The following is an 18,887-nucleotide window of genomic DNA, read 5'->3' as shown; positions in this document are numbered from 1 at the left end:
TGTGACACCCAGCTAACATCTCAGCATCTGAGGATGTAGCCATGAGGTTCCATGTTCTGTGTTCTGAATACCAGCAATGTGCTAAACCTAGGACACACAGTCCTCACAGAGGCACCTGCTTGGGTGACAGATGGCATGAAATGGGAGAGGTGACAGCCTGGGAACAGTAAGCCACGTGGGGGGTGAAGTAGGAAGGAGCAATATCAGAGAGAGCTTGGGTGGGAGGACCATGGAAGGATGAGACGGAGATAAGAAATTCAGAAAAGTGAAGAAGGACAGTCATTCATCCGAAGGCTGCCTGGTGTAATAGAAGATACGAATGTTGGGAATTAGCCCAGGTCTCTGCTCCGCTGCTGACAAGCTCTTTGATCTTGAACAAATTACCATCCCTGCTCCCTCCTGTTCAGTGGGGGAGAAGTCTACTTTGCAGGATTAGTGTGTTAAATAAGTGAAAGAGTGTGTGTGACACCAAAGTCAGTGTGTGATTATCAAATGATGGCACCTCTTTGGAAATGCCAAGGCCTGTGCTGAGTTCACTAAATAAGACACAAAGTCACAACAGACACAAGTAATCACAATGCAAAGCGATACATGCAATACAAGAAGCCCGAGGGAGTGTCTTAACTCCTCAAAGGAGGCATCGTCTGAGAGGATCCATGAGGGATGCGTGGGATCCCAGCGTGAAGGGACAGCATGTTTGAGGGCAGAGCACTGTGTTCAGGGAACATGATAGGGATAGTGGGCAGGGAGGAGGGAGAAGCAGGAGGTGCCATGGGAAAGGTTAGCTGGGGTCAGGTGGCTTAGCAGGCTGTGTTTGACCTTTACTCTGCATGCCTGGGAAGCCAACAATGTTTTTAACAGAACAGTGACTGCATCAGGTTGGGCATTTGGGGAAGATGATACTATCTACTCAATGTTTCTTGTGTTCCTGGCCAGGTGGTGGTCACTGTTTTACACTTAAGTCTTCGCAGGCCTGTGAGGCATAGGTCATGGTAAAGGAAATGGAGGCTTAGGGAAGCTGTTTTCTAAAGGACCTAGACAAACTTATCTAAAAACTACAGGTAAAGCACTAAGGATGTCTAAGACAATTTGAAGAAACTGCCAGGGAAAACACAGGACTACAATGGAAATCCTATGTTCAATCAGTATCAAGACTTAATATAAAGGTACAGTAACTAAATGTGATAAATGGAATAGCTGGATAGAAATAGAAATCAATTAGACAATAAAAGTGAGCAGGGGACCAAAAAACAGACCTGTGCATACATGGGAATATGGTAGGAGCCAGAGGAACCATGCACCTGAGTAGGGAAAGGAAGGGATCTTTAGCAAGTGGGGTTGGGACAATCAAGTAACGAGGATTGCTTGAGCCCAGAAGCAGGAGGCAACAGTGAGCTATGATTGCGCTAGTGCGCTCCAGACTAGGACACAGAGGGAGACCTGGCTCGAAAAAAAAAAAAAAAGTCACAGTGGCTCATGCCTGTAATCCTAGCACTTTGGGAGGCCAGCTCACCTGAGGTCAGGAGTTCAAGACCAGCCCAGCCAACATGGTTAAACCCCATCTCTACGAAAAATACAAAAATTAGCCCGGCGTGGTGGCAGGTGCCTGTAATTCCAGCTACTTGGGAGACTGAGGCAGGAGAATCGCTTGAACCTGGAAGGCAGAGGTTGCAGTGAGCCGAGATCATGCCACTGCACTCCATCCTGCCTGGGCAACAGAGCAAGACTCCATCTAAAAAAGTAAAAATAAAAATCCCTACCTCACACACCACTTATGAAAATAAATTCACAAATATGAAAAAAGAGTCATTTGTGAAATATCTAAGCTAAAGGAACTATAAATATGGACTTTTTAAGCCTGATTCTTCTTTCACTTACATTTTGTTCTCAAATAAAAGGAAGGTTTTTCTAAAAAGAAAAAAAAAGAAAAAAGAGTCACAACGTTTAGAAGAAAATGTGGAAGTAAAGTAACATATCCAAGGTAATAGAAGAAGTGCAGTTCAGCATGGGGGTCTGGTGCGCCAGAACCTGCCCACTTGGCAGTTCTCTCTTGGTCCTTTCAGACTGTAAGATGGACCAGGGCAAGGAGAAACTGAAGGTGGGGAAGGGCGAATGAGGGCTGGATTTGTACCTGGTCCCTACACACCTCACAGGAAGGGTTGCAAGGGAGGCAGAGGGAGGGACTTCCTCATGACATCACCATCACTCAATAAACAGGCAGTGGTGATGGGCCTAGATGCTGACAGGTGTCTTTTGTGAGAGAGACCATCAGGTACTCCACACAAACATCTATTGAGGGCAGATGGCTGGTCATTATGCTTAGGTAGGTGTGAAGAGGATACAGATAAAACAATAGCAGTGAATCCTTGCATGATAGAGCAGGAAGGATTTTAGGGATCATCTAGTCCAATCCTCTGTTTCACAGATTTAGAAATAGACACAATGAGAAGGGATTTCACCAGTATTCTAATTTGGAACTCTAAGTGGAAAATACAGATCACTGGCCATGCTGTAAATAGCTAGCTGCTCTGTTTCTATTGACATGAAAATCTTTTTTAAAATGGTTATCCTGGCTGGGCGTGGTGGCTCACACCTGTAATCCCAGCATTTTGGGAGGCCAAGGCAGGTGGATCACTTGAGCTTAGGAGTTTGAGACCAGCTTGGCCAACATGGCAAAATCCCATCTCTACTAAAAATACGAAAAAATTAGCAGGGTGTGGTGGTGCATGCCTATAATCTCAGCTACCCGGGAGGCTGAGACATGAGAATTGCTTGAACCCAGGAGGCGGAGGTTGCAGTGAGCCAAGATCGCACCACTGCACTCCAGCCTGGAAGCCAGAGTGAGAATCTGTCTCCAAAAAAAGGTTATCCCACTCTGGCCACCAAACTCTATCAGCCAGTGCCACATCAAGACCCATGCCCATGACTTCATCACTCATTCACCATTAATTACTCCATCTTTCTTGTCCCCATGTCCTTCCAGTGTAGTCTCCCTCAGAATGCCAGACCCGAATTAATCCATCTTTTTTTTTTTTTTTTTTTTTGAGACGTCTCACTCTGCACTCTGTCACCAGGCTGGAGGGCAGTGGCACGATCTTGGCTCACTGCAACCTCCACCTCCCGGCTTCAAGCAGTTCTCCTACCTCAGCCTCCCGAGTAGCTGGGATTACAGGCACATGCCACCACACCCAGCTAATTTTCGTATTTTTAGTAGAGATGGGCTTTCACCATGTTGGTTCAGGATGGTCTCGATCTCTTGACCTCATGATCCGCCCGCCTCGGCCTCCCAAAGTGCTGGGATAATCCATCCATTTTTATCCCCTCCTATGTGAGAGCTGAGCCTGCCCAGAGAAAACCATATACACCATGGGGTCACTATGGGTTCATGCCTCCCCTCCACTCAGCCTCCAATGCTTCCTGTCAATGGCCAGTGACTACCACATTGACAAGTCCAAAGGTCACTTGTCAGTTCTCATCTGACCACTGACCACTGGCCCCCAAATCCTGTGGTGTCCTTGGCAACATTTCTTGTTCTCTTCCTACCCATAGCTTTCAGGGTAAGTTTCCACCTCCTTAGATTAGTACCCAATACCTTTCGTGAGTTGGCCCCTGCCCACCTCACCAGACTAATTTCTTGCCACTGCCTCATCCTTGTTTTCTCCTGGCCTCGTAGAACTTCTTGCAGTTCTCCAAATGCATCCTATACCATCACACTGTTTCACAATTCACACGTTCTGTGCCCTCCTTTGGGAAAGATCTCTGAGATACTTCTCCCTACGCTGGACTGTGTGTCCGCTTGGACATGCCCCTGTTCTGAAGGTGCCTTCTGAACGAAGGGAAGATATTTCTCCATTGTGGTATCCAGCTAAGTGGTACAGAGCAGGTACCCTGGAAATGAAATATGGGTTGGAACAAGCAAAGAGCCAAATGACATTTTGGGGATGTCCACCACACAAGAAATGTGTGCCAGTGTCACCTGGTCCCCTCAACCCCCTCCCTCCAAATACCCCTTCACTTCCCCCAAACCCTGGAAGCAAATGCAAGGTCCCCTGGGACCTGGTGTGGGAGACATTTGGAGCAGGTGGAGGAGGTGGGGAGAGCCATGCAAAGAGGCTCTTCCTTTGGGGCAAGGGTGACATTCAAACAGTGTGGCACCCACTGACCAGTCAGAATGAACACGTGATGGAGGCCTCTCCTCTGAGGCCCCTTCCCCAGGTTTCTCTTCCTGCCTTGAGTCTGGAGGGCAATGGAGTAGTAGGAGGAGATGCTTTTCTAGGGTGAGGAAACCCTCAGTTCCTGCCGGTCCTCTTATCTCAGCTCAGCAGCCTGTGAACTCTCCCAGACCTGTGGCAAGAGCTAATGGGAGGCTGGTCACTTCCTGCCAGGCCTGTGCCTGGGACAGGCAGAGGAAGCCAAGTTTGGGTGAGCCTGGAAAGGAGGAGAAGAGGAGGGGCAGTTATGGGGACTTGCAGTTTATGGGGTGGAGTTGAGGGAAATTTGTTTTGCTTGGGGCAAACTCCATCTGAGGAAGTTGAGTGGACCAATTATAATAGCTAATATTATTTTTCTAGTGTTTTTCAACTTATAAAACACTCTCCCGGCCTGGTGCGGTGGCTCACGCCTGTAATCCCAGCACTTTGGGAGGCCGAGGCGGGCGGATCACAAGGTCAGGAGATTGAGACCATCTTGGCTAACACGGTGAAACCCGGTCTCTACTAAAAACACAAAAAAATTAGCCAGGCGTGGTGGCGGGCGCCTGTAGTCCCAGCTACTTGGGAAGCTGAGGCAGGAGAATGGTGTGAACCCGGGAGGCGGAGCTTGCAGTGAGCAGAGATCGCGCCACTGCACTCCAGCCTGGGCGACAGAGCAAGACTCCGTCTCAAAACAAAACAAAACAAAAAAAAAAAAAAAAAAAAAAGCACTCTCCCATCAGTTCAGACCATTCCTTGAACACCTACTACCTGCATAGGCCCAGGGCCCAGGACCCAGACCTTCACATCTACCCTGAGAGGCAGGTACTTCCATCCACACCTCACTGCAGAGGCAGCTGAAGCCTGCAGGGGGCTGGAGGACGGGAGGGAAAATCAGTTGAATATGGAGCAGGTTGGGAAGGTGAAGGAAAGCTGGGGATGGAGAACAAGTGTGTTGCAAGTCAGGCCTCTGGTGCTGTCAGGGGCTGGTCGGTGAGGGGTTCCCTCCGTTGAATCTTCAGGACTCACTTAGTCCCCGCTCACTTGTCCCTTGGAGGTATGCAGGCCCAGCATGGGGCACCTCATCCTCCCTCCCCCTAGCCTTGGCCCTGCCCAGCTCCACCGACCCCTTACCTCAGAGTGGGGTGGGAGCCCGAGGCCGACCTGGCCCCAGCTCCAGCCTCCCACAGGAGACCAACGGGTTTCCAACTGGCAGAGATGGTGGGAAAACCGCTCGAGTGAAGGTAGGAAAGTGGGAAAACACAGGGGCTGCACAAGGAACAAGCGATTTCGCAAAAAAGTGAGCCAGTGTAGGGAAAAGCCTGGAAGAAGGCGCCCCTGGGGTCAGGACACCCTGGGCTGGCCTGGCAAGGCTGGGCCTGTGCAACAAAGCGGCAGGCAGGAAGAGTCTGCGGGCAGTCTCAGTTCCTCTTCCTTACTGTGTCTGCCTCTTCCCAGTCAGTCCCTGGAGCTTGGTCTGTGGAGTTGTCAGTCATTAATTCCACTAATTAATTTTTAAAAGACTCTTTAAAAAACAATTTTTTTGGCCAGGCTCAGTGGCTCACACCTGTAGTCCTAACACTTTGGGAGGCTGAGGTGGGAGGATGGCTTGAGCCCAGGAGTTAAAGACCACCCTGGACAACAAACTGAGACTCCCTTTCTACTAAAAATAAAAACCTAGCCAAGCATGGTGCTATGGGCCTGTAATCCCAGCTACTTGGGAGGCTGAGGTAGGAAAATCCCTTGAGCCCAGGAGTTCGAGGCTGCAGTGAACTATGATGGTGCCACTGTACTTCAGCCTGGGTGACAAAATGAGACCCTGTCTCTAAAACAAATTTTTTTAATTAAAATAAATTTAATTACTTAAAATCTTTAAAATAAATTTAAAACAATTTTAGGACAGGCACAATGGCTCATGCCTGTAATTCCAGCACTTTGGGAGGCCGAGGCAAGAGAATTGCTTGAGCCCAGGTTTTTAGAGTCCAGCTGGGACTAAAGGCACACGTCACCACATTCTGATAATTTTTTTTTTATTTTTAGTGGAGACGGGGGTCTCACTATTTTGCCCAGGCTACTCTCCCGTTTCCTGGCTCAAGCAGTCCTCTTGCTTGGCGTCCCAAAATAATGGAATTACAGGCATAAGCCACCCCACCCGACTTTAAAAGGCATTCTTTATTACTTTTTTTTTTTTTTTTTGTAGACAGTTTTGCTCTTGTCGCCCAGGCTGGAGTGTAGTGGCACGACTTCGGCTCACTGCAACCTCCACCTCCCAGGTTCAAGTGATTCTCCTGCCTCAGCCTCCTGAGTGGCTGGGATTACAGGTGCCTGCCACCACGCCCAGCTAATTTTTGTATTTTTTGTGGAGAAGGGGTTTCACCATGTTGGCCAGGCTGATCTTGAACTCCTGACCTCAGGTGATCTGCCTGCCTTGGCCTCCCAAAGAGCTAGGATTACAGGTGTGAGCCATCGTGCCCAACCTCTTTATCACATTTTTTAAAAAGTTGTATTGAGGCCGGGAGCAGTGGCTCACACCTGTAATCCCAGCACTTTGGGAGGCCAAGGTGGGTGGATCACAAGGTCAGGAGTTTGAGACCAGCCTGGCCAACATGATGAAACCCCGTCTCTACTAAAAAACACAAAAATTAGCCGGGCATGGTGGCTAAAGCCTGTAATCCCAGCTACTCGGGAGGCTGAGGCAGGAGAATTGCTTGAACCTGGGAAGCAGAGGTTGCATTGAGCCAAGATCGCACCACTGCACTCCAGCCTGGACGACAAAGTGAGACTCCGTCTCAAAAAAAAAAAAAAAAAAAAAAACAGTATTTAACTATAATTAACATACAGTAAGCTGCACATATTTAAAATGCGTAACTTGAAAAGTCATGACATGTTTGCCTATGAAACTATCACTACAACCAAGATAATGTACATATCCATCATTGCCAAAAGTTTTTTGTGCCCCTTTGTGCCCTCTCCCCTGGCCCTTGGCCCCCTAACCCTGGGCAAACACTAATCTGCTTTCTGTCCCATTACATGAGTTTGCATGTTCTGGAGTTTTCTATAAATGAAATCATACTTCATAAATGTTGTATATGTTGTGAGATATAGAGCCGGATTGATTTTTTTCCATGTAGATATCCAATTATTCCAACACCATTTGCTAAAATCCTTACTCCTGGTGTGCTGATTTTTCAGTCATAAAAGGGTGTTGATTTGTCAAATGCATTTTTTTGCATTGATTGAGATGATCATGGCTGGCACAGTGACCCATGCATGTAATCCCAGCACTTTGGGAAACCAAGGCTGGAGGATTGCTTGAGCCCGAGTTCAAGACCAGCCTGGGCAACACAGTGAGCGACCCCCATCTCTACAAAACATAAAAAAACTTAGCTGGGCATGGTGGCATGCACTTGTAGTCTCAGCTACGTGGAAGGCTGAAGTGGGAGGATCACTTGAGACCAGGAAGTTGATGCTGCAGTGAGCTATGATCATACTGTGTCCAGAATTGGTGGGTTCTTGGTCTCACTGACTTAAAGAACAAAGCCACAAACCCTCGCGGTGAGTGTTACAGCTCTTAATGTGGCACGTCTGGAGTCTGTGCCTTCTGACTGATGTTCAGATGTGTTCGGAGTTTCTTCCTTCTGGTGGGCTTGTTGTCTCGCTGGGTCAGGAGTGAAACTGCAGATCTTCCTGGTGAGTGTTACAGCTCATAAAAGCAGTGTGAGCCCAAAGAATGAACAGTAGCAACATTTATTGCAAAGAGTGAAACAACAAAGCTTCCACAGCGTAGAAGGAGTCCCGAGCGGGTTACCAACAAGGGCTCGGGCAGCCTGCTTTTATTCTTACCTGGCCCCACCCACATCCTGCTGATTGGTAGAGCCGAGTGGCCTGTTTTGTCAGGGAGCTGATTGGTGCGTTTACAATCCCTGAGCTAGATACAAAGGTTCTCCACGTCCCCGTCAGATTAGTTAGATACAGAGTTTGGACACACAGGTTCTCCAAGGCCCCACCAGAGCAGCTAGATACAGAGTGTCGATTGGTGCACTCACAAACCTTGAGCTAAACACAGGATGCTGATTGGTGTGTTTACAAACCTTGAGCTAGATACAGAGTGCCGATTGGTGTATTTACAATCCTTGAGCTAGACATAAAGGTTCTCCACGTCCTCACCAGAGCAGCTAGATACAGAGTGTCGATTGGTGCACTCACAAACCTTGAGCTAAACACAGGGTGCTGATTGGTGTATTTACAATCCCTGAGCTACATATAAAGACTCTCCACGTCCCCACCAGACTCAGGAGCCCAGCTGGCTTCATCTAGTGGATCCCGCACCGGGGCTGCAGGTGGAGCTGCCTGCCAGTCCTGCGCCGTGCGCTCGCACTCCTCAGCCCTTGGGTGGTCGATGGGACTGGGCGCCGTGGAGCAGGGGGTGGTGCTCGTCGGGGAGGCTCGGGCGGCACAGGAGCCCATGGAGTGGGTGGGAGGCTCAGGCATGGCGGGCTGCAGGTCCCGAGCCCTGCCCCGCGGGAAGGCAGCTAAGGCCCAGCGAGAAATCGAGCGCAGCGCCGGTGGGCCGGCACGGCTGGGGGACTCAGTACACCCTCCGCAGCCACTGGCCCGGGTGCTAAGTCCCCCATTACCCGGGGCTAGCAGGGCTGGCTGGCTGCTCCGAGTGCGGGGCCCACCAAGCCCACGCCCACCCGGAACTCCAGCTGACCCGCAAGCGCCGCACGCAGCCCCGGTTCCCGCTCTTGCCTCTCCCTCCATACCTCCCTGCAAGCTAAGGGAGTGGGCTCCAGCCCAGAAAGGGGCTCCCACACTGCAGTGGGGGCGGCTGAAGGGCTCCTCAAATGCCACCAAAGTGGGAGCCCAGGCAGGGGAGGTGCCGAGAGCAAGCGAGGGCTCTGAGGACTGCCAGCATGCTGTCACCTCTCAATACTACATAATCCCACTGCACTCCAGCCTGGGCAACAGAGCGAGATTTTGTCTCAAACATAAATAATAAAATATTTTTATTAAAAAAGAGAGAGACGATCATGTGGGCAGTCTTGTTTCCCACCGTCACACTGCCTGTGCTCACCCCTTGCCAGGTTGGCATGGAGTACCCTGACCCCACTACTCACTACCCTTGGAGCCTCCAGTCACTTAGTACCTTAATCTCAGAGTCTCTAGCTTCAAAATGGAGCTAATGACATCTACCTCATAAAGATTATTAGTAGATTGAAAGAAATAACATACACGGGGTATGTTATTGTCTCACTGTCCTATTAATGTGGTGTATGACATTGAGTTTCTGTTGAACTACCTTTACATTCTTAGAATAAATCTTTGGTCATGGTATATAATCCTTTTTGATGTGCTACTGGATTTTTTATACTAGTTTGCTAGTAGTTGGTTGAGGGTTTTTTGTTTTTTGTTTTTGTTTTTTGAGACAGGGTCTCACTCTTTTGCCCAAGCTGGAGCGCAGTGGTGCTATCACGGCTCACTGCAGCCTCAACCTCCCCGGGCTCAGGTGATCCTTCCACCTCAGTTTCCCAAGTAGCTGGGACTGCAGGTGCATGCCACCATGCCCAGCTAATTTTTTGTATTTTCTGTAGAGATGGGGTCTCACCATGTTGCCCAGGCTGGTCTTAAACTCCTGAAGTCAAGTGATTCTCCCCTCTCAGCCTGGCAAAGTGCTGGGATTACAAGCATGAGGCGCCACACCCAGCCTCAAACAACTGTCTTGGCTCAGTGTCCCAAGCGGCTAGGACTACAGGCATGGGCCACCACACCTGGCTAAAAAATTTTTTATTTTATTGATTGATTGATTGATTGCAGACAGTGTCTCACTCTGTTGCCCAGGCTGGAGTACAGTGGCACAATCAGCTCACTGCAGCCTTGAACTTCTGGGCTCAAGGGATTCTGCTGCCTCAGCCTCCTGAGTGGCTAGGACTATAGGTGCTTGTTGAGGATTTTTATATCTATATTCATAAGGAATATTGGTCTATCAATTTCTTGTGGACTCTTTCTCTGGCTTTGGTATCAAGGTAATGCTGGCCTAATAGAATGTGTTAGGAAGTGGATCCTCTTCAATTTTTGCAAGAGGCTGTGTAGGGTTGGTATCCATTCTTTTTTTTTTCTTTTCTTTTTTTCTTTTTTTTTTTCTTGTGGAGTCTCGCTTTGTCTTCCAGACTGGAGTGCAGTGGCGCAATCTCTGCCTCCCGGGTTCAAGCGATTCTCCCGCCTCAGCCTCTCAAGTAGCTGGGATTACAGGCATGAGCCACCACGCCCAGCTAATTTTTGTACTTTTAGTAGAGTCAGGGTTTCACCATGTTGGTTAGCCAGGCTGGTCTCGAACTTCTGACCACAGGTGATCCACCCGCCTCGGCCTCCCAAAGTGCTGGGATTACAGGCATGAGCCACTGGACCCCACCTACTTTTTTTCTTTTTTTGAGACAAAGTCTCTCTCTGTCAACTAGACTGGAGTACAGTGGTGTCATCATAGCTCACTGTAACCTTAAATTCCTAGGTTCAAGCAATCCTCCTACCTTGGCTTCCCAAAGTGTCAATATTACAAGCATGTGCTACTGCACCTAGCCTTAATTTTTCTTTTTCTCTTTTTTTTTGAGATGGAGTCTCATTCTGTCGCCAGGCTGGAGTGCAGTGGCACAATCTCGGGTCACTGCAACCTCTGCCTCCCAGGTTCATGTGATTCTCCTGCCTCAGCCTCCCGAGTGGCTGAAACTACAGGCATGTGCCACCACACCCAGCTGAATTTTGTTGGTATTTTTAGTAGAGATGGGGTTTCACCATGTTGGTCAGGATAGTCTTGATCTCTTGACCTCGTGATCCACCCACCTTGGCCTCCCGAAGTGCTAGGATTACAGGCGTGAGCCACTGCGCCCAGCCCTTAATTTTTCTTTAAATGTTTGATAGAACTGGCCAATGAAGCCAACCTGATCCTGGACTTTTCTTTGTTGGGAGATTTTTTTTTTTTTTGAGACAGAGTTTAGTTCTTGTTGCCCAGGCTGGAGTGAGTGCAGTGGCACCATCTCAGCTCACTGCAAGCTCCACCTCCGGGGTTCAAGTGATACTCCTGCCTCAACCTCCCTAGTAGCTGGGATTACAGGCATGCACCACCACGCCTGGCTAATTTTGTATTTTTAGTACAGATGAGGTTTCACCATGTTGGCCAGGCTGGTCTTGAATTCCTGACCTCAGGTGATCCAGCCGCCTTGGTCTTCCAAAATGCTGGGATTACAGGCATGAGCCATCGTGCCCAGCTGTTGGGAGATTTTTGAGTACGGATTCTATCTTTTATTATAGGTCTGTTGAGATTTTTTATTTCTTCTTGAGTCAGTTTAGATAATTTGTGTGTTTCTAGGAATTTTTCCATTTCATCCAGATTATCTTATTTGTTGGCATACAATTGTTCATAGTATTTGCTTATAATCCTCTTAATTTCCGTAAGGTCAGTAGCAATATTTCGGCATTTATTTCTGATTTTAGGTATTTGCGTCTTCTCTCTCTTTTTCTTAGTCTAAAGTTTTAATTTTTCTTTGGTCTTTTCAAAGAACCAACTTTGAAAAAAACTTTGGTTTTACTGATTCTACTTTTTTTTTTTGACGGAGTCTCACTCTGTCGTCCAGGGTGGAGTGCAGTGGTACGATCTCGGCTCACTGCAACCTCCGCCTCCCAGGTTCAAGCAGTTCTCCTGTCTCAGCCTCCAGAGTAGCTGGGACTACAGGCGCGTGCCACCACACCCAGCTAACTTCTTTGTATCTTTAGTAGAGACAGGGTTTCACCATATTGGTCAGGCCGGTCTCGAACTGCTGACCTCAGGTAATCTACCTGCCTCGGCCTCCCAAAGTGCTGGGATTACAGGCGTGAGCCATTGAGCTTGGCCAATTCTACTTTTTAAAATTCTCTACATCATTTATCTGTTATCTAATCTTTATTGTTTCTATCCTTCTGCTGGGTTTAGGTTTTGTTTGCTCTTCTTTTTCTAATTCCTTAAGGTGTAAAGCTAGGTTGTTGATTTGAGATCTTTAGGCATTTACAGCTATAAATTTTCCTCTGAGTACTGCCTTTACTACATCCCATCAGTTTTGGTATGTTTTCATTGGTCTAAAAATATCTTATATTTCCCTAGTGGTTTCTTCTTTGACTTGCTGGTTTAAGAGTGTGTGGTTTACTTTCCACATATTTGCAAATTTTCCAGTTTTTCTTCCACATTTGATTTCTAGCTTCATTCCACTGTGGTCAGAGAAAGTACTTTGTATGAGTTTAGTCCTTTGAAATTAATTGAGAATTCTTCCATGGGCTAACACCTATGTTAGTAAGGGATTTTGGCCTGTAGTTTTCTTTTGCACCTTTGTCTGCTTTTGATATCAGGGAAAAACTGAGTCAGAATGAGTTAGAAAATATTCTCTCCTCTCAATTTTTTGGAATAGTTTAGGAAAGATTGGTATTAATTCTCCTTTAGATGTTTGGTTACAAAAAAAAAATTGACCAGTGAAGCCATCTAATTCTGGGCTTTTCTTTGTTGGAAGGTTTTTAAGTTTATTAAGATCTGTTTTGTGGCCTAACATATCGTCTATCTGGGAGTGTGTTCCATGTGCCCTTGAGGATACTGTATAGTCTGCTGTTGCTGAGTGGAGGGTTTTGTATATGTCTGTTAGGTCTAGTTGGTTTATACTGGTTTTCTTTTCTTTCTTTCTTTCTTTTTTTTTTTTGAGACAGTTTCACTCTCGTTGCCCAGGCTGGAGCGATCTCGGCTCACTGCAACCTCCGCCTCCCAGGTTCAAGCGATTCTCCTGCCTCAGCCTCCCGAGTAGCTGGGATTACAGGCATGTACCACCATGCCCGGCTAATTTTGTATTTAGAGACGAGGTTTCTCCATGTTGGTCCAGCTGGTCTCGAACTCCCGACCTCAGGTGATCACCTGCCTCTGCCTCCCAAAGTGCTGGGATTGGAGGCATGAGCCACCACACCCGGCATGGTTTATACTGGTTTTCAAGTCCTGTGTTTCCTTATTGATCATCTCTGTAGGAATGTATTCCACCCATTGAGAGTAGGGGATTGAAGTCTCCAACTACTATTGAACTATTTCTAAACAAATACCTCATGTTCCTATGTCTGTGGAAAATAAAACAATCAAACTCATAGAAGTGAAGAGTATATTGGCCAGGCGCAGTGGCTCACGCCTGTAATCCCAGCACTTTGGGAGGCCGAGGCGGGTGGATCACGAGGTCAGGAGATCGAGACCATCCTGGCTAACACGGTGAAACCTTGTCTCTACTAAAAAATACAAAAAATTAGCTGGGTGCGGTGGCGGGCGCCTGTAATCCCAGCTACTCGGGAGGCTGAGACAAGATCGCGCCACTGCACTCCAGTCTGGGCGACAGAGCGAGACTCCATCTGAAAAAAAAAGAAGCAAAGAGTATATTGGTGGTTACCAGAGGCCACGCGTAGGGGGAATGGAGAGATGTTGGTCAAATTGTATAAAGTTGCAGTTAGACAGGAGGAATAAATGGTAAGTATTTAAGGACATGGATATGTAATTCGGTTGATTCAATAATTCCAAACTATAAACATATATAATAATATCACTTTGTACCCCTTAAAGATGTAAAATTATAATTTGTCAAAAAATTAAAAAATTTAAATAGTAACTAAATAAAATAATGCTGCTACAGGCCAGGCGCCGTGGTGCACGCCTGTAATCCCAGCACTTTGGGAGTCCGAGGTGGGAGGATCACTTGAATTCAAGAGTTCTAGACTGGCTTAGGCAATATAGTGAGACTTCACCTCTACAAATTTTTTTTTTTAATTAGCCAAGCATGGTGGCACACACCTGTAATCCCACCTACTCAAGGAAGTGAAGATGGGAGGATCACATGAGCCCAGGCTGCGAAGGCTGCAGTGAGCCAAGATAGCGCCACTGCATTCCAGCCTGAGTGACAGAGTGAGACCCTGTCTCAAAAAATAATAATCTGCTATAAATATTTTTGTACACATTTGTTGAAGACATATATTTTCATTTTTTTCTGGGCGTGCACTTGCTGTATCATTAGGTAAGTTTATATTTGAATCTATGCTCTTTGCCTCGGAGCGGGCGGCGCGGCGGCGTCGGCGGCCTGTGCAGCAATGGCCAAGATCAAGGCTCGAGATCTTCGCGGGAAGAAGGAGGAGCTGCTGAAACAGCTGGACGACCTGAAGGTGGAGCTGTCCCAGCTGCGCGTCGCCAAAGTGACAGGCGGTGCGGCCTCCAAGCTCTCTAAGATCCGAGTCGTCCGCAAATCCATTGCCTGTGTTCTCACAGTTATTAACTAGACTCAGAAAGAAAACCTCAGGAAATTCTACAAGGGCAGGAACTACAAGCCCCTGGACCTGCGGCCTAAGAAGACACGCGCCATGCGCCGCCGGCTCAACAAGCATGAGGAGAACCCGAAGACCAAGAAGCAGCAGCGGAAGGAGCGGCTGTACCCGCTGGGGAAGTACGCGGTCAAGGCCTGAGGAGCACATTGTCCATAAAGCACGCCTGGCTGAGAAGAAAAAAAAAAAAAAAAAAATCTATAAGAAAATTCTAAACAGTTTTCCAAAGTGGTTGTACCATGCCACACCACTACCAGTGATGCATGAGAATTTCAGTTGTGCCATATTCTCTTAAAAATTAAATATCTTTAATTCTTTTTTGAAAACTATTTCTGCCCCCAACTCTGCCAATATTTGCTTCATATATTATGGGACTCTGTTGTTCAACATGTATGTTATTATAGTTGCCGTATCTTCTTGATGAATTGACTCCTTTATCATTATAAAATTTCTTCCTTTATCTTGTGTAACACTTTTTTACTTAAAATCGATTTTGTCTAATATTAGTATAGCCATTTTTCTCTCTTTACACTCTTCATGGGATACCTTTCCCATCCTTCCACTTTCAATTTATTTGTGTCTTTGAGTCTAAAGTAAGTTTCTTTTTTTTTTCTTTTTTCTTTTTTTTGAGGCAGAGTCTTTCTCTGTCACCCAGGCTGGAGTGCGGTGGCGCTATCTCGGCTCACTGCAAGCTCCACCTCCTGGGTTCACGCCATTCTCCTGCCTCACAAGCTCCACCTCCCGGGTTCACGCCATTCTCCTACCTCAGCCTCCTGAGTAGCTGGGACTACAGGTGCCCGCCACCACGCCTGGCTAATTTTTTTGTATTTTTGGTAGAGACAGGGTTTCACCGTGTTAGCCAGGATGATCTCAATCTCCTGACCTCGTGATCCACCCACCTCGGCCTCTCAAAGTGCTGGGATTACAGGCGTGAGCCACCGCACCCGGCCTAAAGTTTCTTATAAATAGCATATACTTAATGTACTTGGATTTTCTTTTTTTTCTTTTTCTTTTTTTTTTTTTTGAGACAGAGTCTCGCTCTGTCGCCAGGCTGGAGTGCAGTGGCATGATTTCGGCTCACTGCAACCTCTGACTCCCTGGTTCAAGTGATTCTCCTGCCTCAGCCTCCTTAGTAGCTGGGATTACAGGCACGTGCCGCCATGCCTTGCTCATTTTTGTATTTTTAGTAGAGACAGGGTTTCACCATGTTGATAAGGCTGGTCTTGAACTCCTGACATCAGGTGATCCACCCACCTCGGCCTCCCAAAGTGCTGTGATTACAGGCCTGAGCCACCACGCCCAGCCACTTGGATTTTAAAAACCGTTTCAAGGCTGGGCATGGTGGCTCAGAAAAAACACTTTTTCTGTTTTTTTCAACAGAGCGAGACTCCATCTCAAAAACTAAACTAAAAAAAAAAAAAAAAAAAAAAAAAAAATTTCTGGCTGGGCATGGTGGCTCATGCCTGTAATCCCAGCACTTCGGGAGGCCGAGGTAGGCAGATCATGAGGTCAGGAGTTCGAGACCAGCCTGACCAACATGGTGAAAGCCTGTCTCTACTAAAAAAATACAAAAATTAGGTGGGTATGGTGGCCCATGCCTGTAATCCCAGCTACTCAGGCAGCTGAGGCAGGAGAATCATTTGAACCCAGGAGGTGGAGGTTACAATGAGCCAAGATCACACCACTGCACTCCAGCCTGGGCAACAGAGCGAGACTCCATCTATAAATAAATAAATAAAATAAACATTTCAACCATTTTTCAGGCTACATTTCAGTGGCATTAAGTACATTCACACTGTACAACTATTGCCACCATCAATTTCCGGAACCTTTTTCCTCTTCCCAAACTGAAACTCTGTACACATTTAACAATAACTCTCATTCTCCTCTCCTCCTAGTCCCTGGAAAGTCCTATTCTTTCTATGAATTTGGTTATTCTAGGTACCTCATATGAGTGGAATCATACAGTTTTTGTTCTTTTTTTGATTGGCTTATTTCACTTAGCATACTGTCTTCCAGGTTCATTTCTGTTGTAGCACGTGTGAGAATTTCATTCTTTTTGAAGGCTGAATAAAATATTCCATTGTATTTATATACCACAGTTTGTTTATTCATTCTATTGTTGATGAGCACTTGGGTTGCTTCCACCTTTTGGCTGTTGTGAATGCTGTGAACATGGGTGTACAAATATCTGTTCAAATCCCTGCTTTCAGTTCTTTTGGATAATATCAGATACGGTTTGGCTGTGTTCCCACCCAAATCTCAACTTGAATTGTATCGCCCAGAATTCCCACGTGATGTGGGAGGGGCCCAGAGAGAGGTAATTGAATCATGGGGCCGGTCTTGCCCATGCTATTCTCGCGATAGTGAATAAGTCTCACAAGATCTGATTCGTTTGCTGCAGGGGCGGGGCCCTCATGGAGAACCTCTGCTAAGGCAGTGTGGAAGGGAAATGTGGGGTCGGCGCCCCCACACAGAGTCCTTCCTGGGGCACTGCCTAGTGAAGCTGTGAGAAGAGGGCCACCATCCTCCAGACCCCAGAATGGTAGATCCACCTACAGCTTGCACCGTGGACCTGGAAAAGACACAGACACTCAACGACAGCCTGTGAAAGCAGCAGAAGGAGGCTGTACCCTGCAAAGCCACAGAGGCGGAGCTGCCCAAGACCGTGGGCACCCCTATCTTGCATCAGCGTGACCTGCATATGAGACCTGAAGTCAAAGGACATCATTTTGGAGTTTTAAAATTTGACTGTCCCGCTGGATTTCAGACTTGCATGCGCCCTGTAACCCGTTCGTTTTGGCCAATTTCTCCCATTTGGAACAGCTGTATTTACCCAATACCTGTACACCCCATTGTATCTAGGAAGTAGTTAGCTTGCTTTTGATTTTATAGGCTCATAGGTGGAAGGGACTTGCCTTGTCTCAGATGAGACTTTGAACTGTGGACTTTTGGGTTAATGCTGAAAAGAGTTAAGACTTTGAGACCCAGCGCTGTGGCTCACACCTGTAATCCCAGCACTTTGGGAGGCCGAGGCGGGCGGATCACCAGGTCAGGAGATCAAGACCATCCTGGCTTACACGGTAAAACCCCGTCTCTAATAAAAACAAAAAAATACAAAAAATTAGCTGGGCGTGGTGGCAGGCGCCTCTAGTCCCAGCTACCCCAGAGGCTGAGGCAGGAGAATGGCGTGAACCTGGGAGGCGAAGCTTGCAGTGAGCTGAGATCGTGCCACTGCACTCCAGCCTGTGTGACAGAGCAAGACTCCGTCTCAAAAAAAACACAAAAAAACAAAAAAAGACTTTCAGGCACTGTTGGGAAGCCATGATTGGTTTTGAAATGTGAGGACATGAGATTTGGAGGGGCCAGGGGCAGAATGATATGGTGTGGCTGTGTCCCCACCCAAATCTCAACTTGAATTGTATCTCCCAGAATTCCCATGTGTTGTGGGAGGATCCCAGGGGAGATAATTGAATCATGGGGGCTGGTCTTTGCCGTGCTATTCTCATGATAGTGAATAAGTCTCACATGATCTGATGGGTTTATCAGGGGTTTCCTCTTTTGCTTCTTCCTCATTTTTCTCTTGCCGCCACCATGTAAGAAGTGCCTTTTGCCTCCTACCGTGATGCTGAGGCCTCCCCAGGCATGTGGAACTGTAAGTTCAATTAAACCTCTTTTTCTTCCCAGTCTTGGGTATGGCTTTATCAGCAGCATGAAAATGAACTAATACAATATCCAAAAAAGTGTAATTGCTGAGTCATATGGTAATTCTATTTTTTTTTTTTTTTAAAGACGGGGTCTTCCCATGTTGTCCAGGCTGGTTTCAAACTCCTGAGCTCAAGCAATTCTCCTACCTCAGCCTCCCAAGTAGCTGGGACTACAGGCACACACCATAACGCCTGGCTTATTTTTAATTTTTTGAGGAACTTCCATACTGTTTTCCTTAGTGGCTGCATCTCTTTACATTCCCATCAGCAGGGTACAAGGGTTGTAATTTCTTCACATGCTCATGAACACTTTTTCTGTTTTTTAAAAATATATTATTTAAAAAATGTATTATTTAGAAAATATCCATCCTAACGGGTATGAAGTGGTATCTCATTGTGGTTTTGATTTTTTTTTTTTTTTTTCTGGTAGAGATGGGCGTCTCACAACGTTGCCCAGGCTGATCTTGAACTCCTGGGCTCAAGCAATCCTCCCATCTCAGCTTCCCAAAATACTGGAATTACAGGCATGAACTAACATGCCTGACCCATTGTGGTTCTGATTTGCATTTCCCTAATTATTAGTGATGTTGAACATATTTTTATTTGCTTATTTGCCATTTGTCTTTCTTCTTTG

General features: G+C 46.9%; 1 pseudogene; it reads left to right on the top strand.

The window, feature by feature from the left end:
* Positions 1-14,271: 14,271 nt before the first annotated feature.
* On the top strand, positions 14,272-14,711 carry LOC100613752 (large ribosomal subunit protein uL29-like; annotated as a pseudogene).
* Positions 14,712-18,887: the final 4,176 nt, after the last annotated feature.

This window comes from Pan troglodytes, chromosome 5 (genome assembly GCF_028858775.2).
Source record: "Pan troglodytes isolate AG18354 chromosome 5, NHGRI_mPanTro3-v2.0_pri, whole genome shotgun sequence".
Lineage (NCBI taxonomy): Eukaryota > Metazoa > Chordata > Mammalia > Primates > Hominidae > Pan > Pan troglodytes.
This window is presented reverse-complemented; position numbering and strand designations above follow the sequence as displayed.